At 45.9% G+C, this 5,192-nt stretch overlaps 3 non-coding genes across 3 annotated transcripts; all 3 read left to right on the top strand.

Moving 5' to 3' along the window:
* The first annotated feature begins 1,631 nt into the window (after positions 1-1,631).
* On the top strand, positions 1,632-1,703 carry TRNAW-CCA (transfer RNA tryptophan (anticodon CCA)). The gene has a single exon. It is a non-coding gene; the product is annotated as a tRNA-Trp (tRNA).
* Positions 1,704-3,060: 1,357 nt separating this feature from the next.
* TRNAW-CCA (transfer RNA tryptophan (anticodon CCA)) lies at positions 3,061-3,132 on the top strand. The gene has a single exon. It is a non-coding gene; the product is annotated as a tRNA-Trp (tRNA).
* Positions 3,133-4,916: 1,784 nt separating this feature from the next.
* TRNAW-CCA (transfer RNA tryptophan (anticodon CCA)) lies at positions 4,917-4,988 on the top strand. The gene has a single exon. It is a non-coding gene; the product is annotated as a tRNA-Trp (tRNA).
* Positions 4,989-5,192: the final 204 nt, after the last annotated feature.

The following is a 5,192-nucleotide window of genomic DNA, read 5'->3' on the forward strand; positions in this document are numbered from 1 at the left end:
GGAAGGCGACTGGGTGCTAGTCTACGACAACAACCTCGACAATCAGCTCAGGGCCACGCGGAAGTTTGCGAGGAGGTGGTTCGGGCCATACGTAGAAACTGATGGGAACTGAACACTCCCTCTACGCAACGCTCGGCCACAACCGAGCGTAGGATCATACACAGAAAACGGGAAACAAATGCACGACACAAAGGAGAGAAAAGGTAGATAGGATGTTTACGTGGAAAACCCAAACTGAGGGAAAAACCACGGCAGCCCACAGGCTGCAAACTATCACTATATTGGAATGTACAAATAGTGAGTCCACGGAGGCAACGACCTCGTGCTCACGATCTTCGCCACAGGAGGCGGTTACAACAGAGGCAACGACCTCGTTCTCTCTCTCTCTCAACCTGTACACTGTTACACTCTCTCTCTTCTTGCACCAACAAGAAAATAACAACACATACTAAAAGTTTGCCCTAAGTCATATTTATACTAATATGACTTTTCGGCTATTTACAAATATAGTCTCTTCATCCGGTTCATACCGGGTCTGCACCATTCGGCTCTCCGTAGCCGGGTACTCCTCATACGGTTTCGGCCTCGGCCGAGCTTGTTCATCAACACTGTTCTTCTCCCTTCCCATCCGGAGGGACCTGTCTCCCAACAGTAACAGGCGCCAACGGTAATGGGACGTACCATCTCGTGGAGCTCGACGGTGTGAGAATGGCGATACCGGTGGCGGGGAAGAGGATCAAAGCGTTCAAGAAACGACACGACGGCGAGCCGGAGCTAGGGGGCACGGACAACAACGACGACTAGCCCGAGGCGGAGGACGAACCGGTAAACGAGGAATAAAAGCAGGGACCGGTTTTCTCCAAGTAGGAACCCAATTTTGGCGCATACCGGTGGATGCGCGGTTAGGTGGGGGCGGATGTCGTGAAGAAAACCATCCCCAGGCGCAAACCGTGTATAATGTGTGTGAACCAGCCCTTAGACGTGGGCACGTCCCTTGTCGTAAAGTAGATAGGTAGTCGCAAGGGTTAAATCCTAGGTAGCAATATGCTATAGGGGAAATCGAGGAGTATCTCTATCCGAAAGAACAGAGAATTAATGTGATGTAAACGGGTAAAACGGCCTCCCTCCTTGAGCTATAAAAGAGAGGGAGACGGGGGGAGAGACGGGGATCGCGCGCTAGAGGGAACAAAGTGCAGTCGGACTGGGACCGAGCTCTTCTTCTCTGTCGTTCTCCATAGCTCTCTTTTGCGCAGGCTCTCAGGAGACTGATTCTGCTCCGTGGAACGCCCGTGTGCTTCCGATAGAATCTCCATCTTGCTCTCCTGTGTGCGTGGGTGATCAGGCGTCGGCAACCACCTCGCCGACCTGGTCGGCTGCAACCGTTCGATTCATCTGCAACCGTTCGATTTGTCTGCATACATACAAATACATGCCTATATTTACATACACACTCTAGTGTTCTCAACTCGTGTCTCCTGTGTTGTTGTGACGCGTCCCCGTGCGCTTCTTTGTCTATACGTGAGCCAGCGTCTCTCTCTCTCTCTCTCTCTTTTCCCCACCTATTCCTCGGTCCACGACCCCAGTGGTCCTGCCTTGTTCTCCACACACGCGCGTAACAATGCGACAACGTAGGATCCGTGGCGCAATGGTAGTGCGTTTGACTCCAGATCAAAAGGTTGCGTGTTCAATTCACGTTGGGTTCATTAGGAAGGTTGAAGACAATGATGGTTTTATATGTTGGCCTCCTTGGGCCATAACAATATGTAGGATACGTCGTGCAATAGCTAAGGCGTGTTCGATAATTCCTATTTCAAACACATAGGATCCATGGCGCAATGGTCACGCGTTTGACTCCAGATTAAAAGGTTCGATGTTCGATTCACGTCGGATTCATTTCAGGAAGGTAGGGCACATTGAATTTCTTATCTGTAGGCTTCCTTGGGCCATAACAAGATGTAGGATTCGTCATGCAATAGCTAAGGCATGTTCCATAGTTCATGTTTCGAACACATAGGATCCGTGGCGCGTCTTATTCGTCCTCCTCCGTGGCCTATAACAATATTTAGGGTTCGTCCTTCATTTGCTAAGGCTTGTTCGATAGTGCACTAGTTCATATTTCGAACACGTAGAATCTGGGGCACAATGGTAGTGCGCCTAACTCCAGATCAAAAGGTTGTGTGTTCGATTCAAGTTGGGTTCATTTGGAAGGTCGATGAAACTGACGGACTTATCCTTGGGTCATAACAATATGTAGGATCGGTCGTTCAATTGCTAAGATATGTTCGATAGTGCACTAGTTTCTTTTGCAAATACATAGGATCTCTGGCGCAACGGTAGCGTGTCGAACTTCAGATCAGAAGGTTGCGTGTTCGATTCACGTCGGGTTCATTTCAGGAAGGTTTCTTATCTGTCGGCCCCTTGGGCCATAACAAGATGAAGGATTCAGTGTGTAATAGCTAAAGCATGTTCGATAGTTCATATTTGGAACACGTAGGATTTATACCACGTCTAATTCATAATAAGAAGGATACATGTTTGATTCAAATTAGGTTCTTTTTAGGAAGGTCAACCACCATGACGGTTTAGGCATCCTTGGGCCGTAACAATATGTAGGATTCGTCATGGAATAGCTAAGGCGTGTTCCATGGTGCATTTCATCATGCTTTGAATATGTTGGATTCGTGGCACAATGGTAGCACATCTGACTTCAGATCAAAAGGTTGTGTGTTCGATTCACGTAGGGTTTCTTTCAGGAAACTTAGCCAACAAAACTTTCTCATCCGTCGGTCTCCTTGGAGTATATAACAAGATGTAAGATTCATCATGGAATACCTAAGCCATGTTCGATAGTTCATATTTTGAACACATATGATCCGTGGCACAATGGTAGCGCGTGTGAGTCCATATGAGAACGTTGCATGTTCGAATATTCTTGGGTTCATTTCAGGAAGGTTGACCACAATGACGGACTTATCAGTCGGCCATAACAATGTTTAGGATTCGTCATGCAATAGCTAAGCCGTGTTCGATAGTGCAACTAGTTTCTTATTTGAGCATGTAGGATCCGTGGCGCAATGGTAGCGCGTCTGACTCCAAATCAGAAGGTTGCGTGTTCGATTCACGTCGGGTTCATTTTAGGAAGTTCGGCCACAATAACTTTCTTATCCGTCGTCGGTGTCCTTGGGCCATAAAAGGATGTAGGATTTATCCTGCAATAGCTAAGGCTATTCGATAGTTGTTATTTCGAACACGTAAGATCCGTGGCGCAATGGTAGGATTTATCGTGCAAGATGTAGGGTTGGTCGTGTAATAGCTATGGTATGTTTAATAGTTCATATTTCTAACACATAGGAGCGATGTTGCAAAGGTAGCGCTTGTGACTGCTTATTAGAACGTTGCGTGTTCGATTCACGTTGGGTTGATTTCAGGACGGTTGACCACAATGACGGTCTTATCTATCGGCTTCCATGGGCCATACCAATATGTAGGGTTCGTCCTTGAAGTGCTAAGGCGTGATCGATAGTGCACTAGTTCAATTTTCAAACACGTAGGATCCATGGGGCAATGGTAACGCGTCTGACTCCATATCACAAGGTTATGTGTTCGATTCATGCCGGGTTCATTTGAGGAAATGGTTGACCAAAATGACGATCTTATTCGTGGGCCATAACAATATGTAGGATTTGTCGTTCAAGTGCTAAGGCGTGTTCGACAATGCACTACGTCATTTCTTAAACACGTAGAATCCGTAGGAATGGTATCGCGTCTGATTCCAAATAAGAAGGTTGTGTGTTCAATTCAAGTTGGGTTCTTTATGAAGGTTAACGAAACAGACGGCCGTATCATTTGGCGATAATAATATGTAGCATCGGGTCAAGTTGGGTTCATTAGGGAGATCGACGAAACAGACGAAAAATTGCTAAGTTCTGTTCGATAGAGTACTAGTTCCTTTTTCAAACACATAGGATCTGTGGAGCAATAATAGCGCGTTGAACTCCAAATCAGGAGGTTGCATTTTCGATTCACGCCGGGTTCATTTCAGGAAGGTCGGCAACAATCATTGTCTTTTTTGTCGGCCTCCTTGGCCCTTAACAAGATATAGGATTCGGGGTGTAATAGCAAAGGCATGTTCGATAGTTCATATCTTGAACACGTAGGATCCTAATTAAATGCTCAGCGGCACGATTAAAGCCGATGATCGTAAGCCATGTCCTTCATCATGACCTTAAATTAAATAATCTATGGCCTTAACAGTATGTAGGATTCGACCACAATGATGGTCTTTTCGGTCAGCCTCATTGAGCGTTATCAATATGTAGGATTCGTCATGGAATAGATAAGGTGTGTTCCATAGTGCATTAGATCATGTTTTAAACACGTTGGATCCGTGACGCAATGGTAGCGTGTCTGACTCCAAACTAGAAGGTTGCATGTTCGATTCACGTCGGGTTTATTTCAAGAAGGTCGTCCAATATAACTTTCTTCTTTGTCGATCACCTTGGGCCATAACAAGATATAGGATTCTTCATGCAACAACTAAGGCATGTTGGATAGTTCATATTTCGATCTCCTTGGCCCATAACAAGATGTAGGATTCATCATGCAATAGCTAAGGCATGTTCGATAGTTCATATTTCGAACATGTAGGATACGTGGGCCATAACAAGATTTAGGATTCAACGTGTAATAGGGACGACATGTTCGATAGTTCATGTTTCGAACACGTAGGATCCGTCGCGCATCTAATTCCTAATCAGAAGGTTGCATGTTCGATCCAATTCGGGTCCGGTTTAGGAATGTCGACCACAATCACGGTCTTTTCTGTCGCCATGCTTGGGCCTTAACAATATGTAGGATTCGTCATGGAATAGCTAAGGCGTGTTCCATAGTGTATTACATCATGTTTTGAACATGTTGGATTCGTGGCGCAATGGTAGCGCGTCTGACTCCAGATCAGAAGGTTGCGTGTTCGATTCACGTCGGGTTCATTTTAGGAAGGTCGGCCATAATAATTCCTTATCAGTCGGTCTCGTTGGGCCATAACAAGATCTAGGATTCGTCGTGCAATAGCTCAAGCATGTTGGATAGTTCATATTTCGAACACGTAGGATCCGTGGCGCAATGGTAGCACGACTGACTCCATATCAGAATGTTTTATGTTCGATTCACTTTGGGTTCATTTCAGCAAAGTG

Source organism: Azolla caroliniana, unplaced genomic scaffold, assembly GCF_043228905.1.
Source record: "Azolla caroliniana isolate FFs.n. ecotype wild unplaced genomic scaffold, voAzoCaro1.0.p SCAF_1178, whole genome shotgun sequence".
Lineage (NCBI taxonomy): Eukaryota > Viridiplantae > Streptophyta > Polypodiopsida > Salviniales > Salviniaceae > Azolla > Azolla caroliniana.